Source organism: Cyprinodon variegatus, unplaced genomic scaffold, assembly GCF_000732505.1.
Source record: "Cyprinodon variegatus isolate N-32 unplaced genomic scaffold, C_variegatus-1.0 Scaffold1039, whole genome shotgun sequence".
Lineage (NCBI taxonomy): Eukaryota > Metazoa > Chordata > Actinopteri > Cyprinodontiformes > Cyprinodontidae > Cyprinodon > Cyprinodon variegatus.
Window position 1 is genome coordinate 92,719 of NW_015151492.1, and position 517 is coordinate 93,235.

Below are 517 nucleotides of genomic sequence, written 5' to 3' on the forward strand. Positions count from 1 at the left end.
AGTCGAGTGAAAACTGAGAGGTACAAAACCAAAGGTTAGGGTTAGGGTCACCAACATGGGTTTGCTTTATGAGCTCGCTGCATCCATCACCAGTTCACGCTCTCCTTCTGCTCCAAGGTTCACCTACAAACATGAACCTGTCTGGATTCCAGGGCTGGCAGCGTTCTGGTTTCTCCTCTGCTCGTGTCATCATGTCCTGCCTTCTCACCATCTTGGTTCCTGAACTCTTCTCCTCTCTGGACCAAGTTCTTTCTCCCCTGGTGGATCAGATCTGAGCCTCTCTGTCTGTTCAGACCTTCTGGACCTTCGTCTCCCTCAGAGGGAACCAACATAATCTGAATGTTCCTCAGCTTTTTCTGACCTGCCCTCTGACCTCAGAACCGCCACTGCAAACCGGATCTGAGTTTCTGGAGTCCTGGAATCTTCCTGGGTCATTTCCGTATTTTCACAATAAAAGTTGAACTGTTTGTCTGTTGATAGCGCTGCAGATAATTCAGCGTGTTCTGGTTACAGTCAA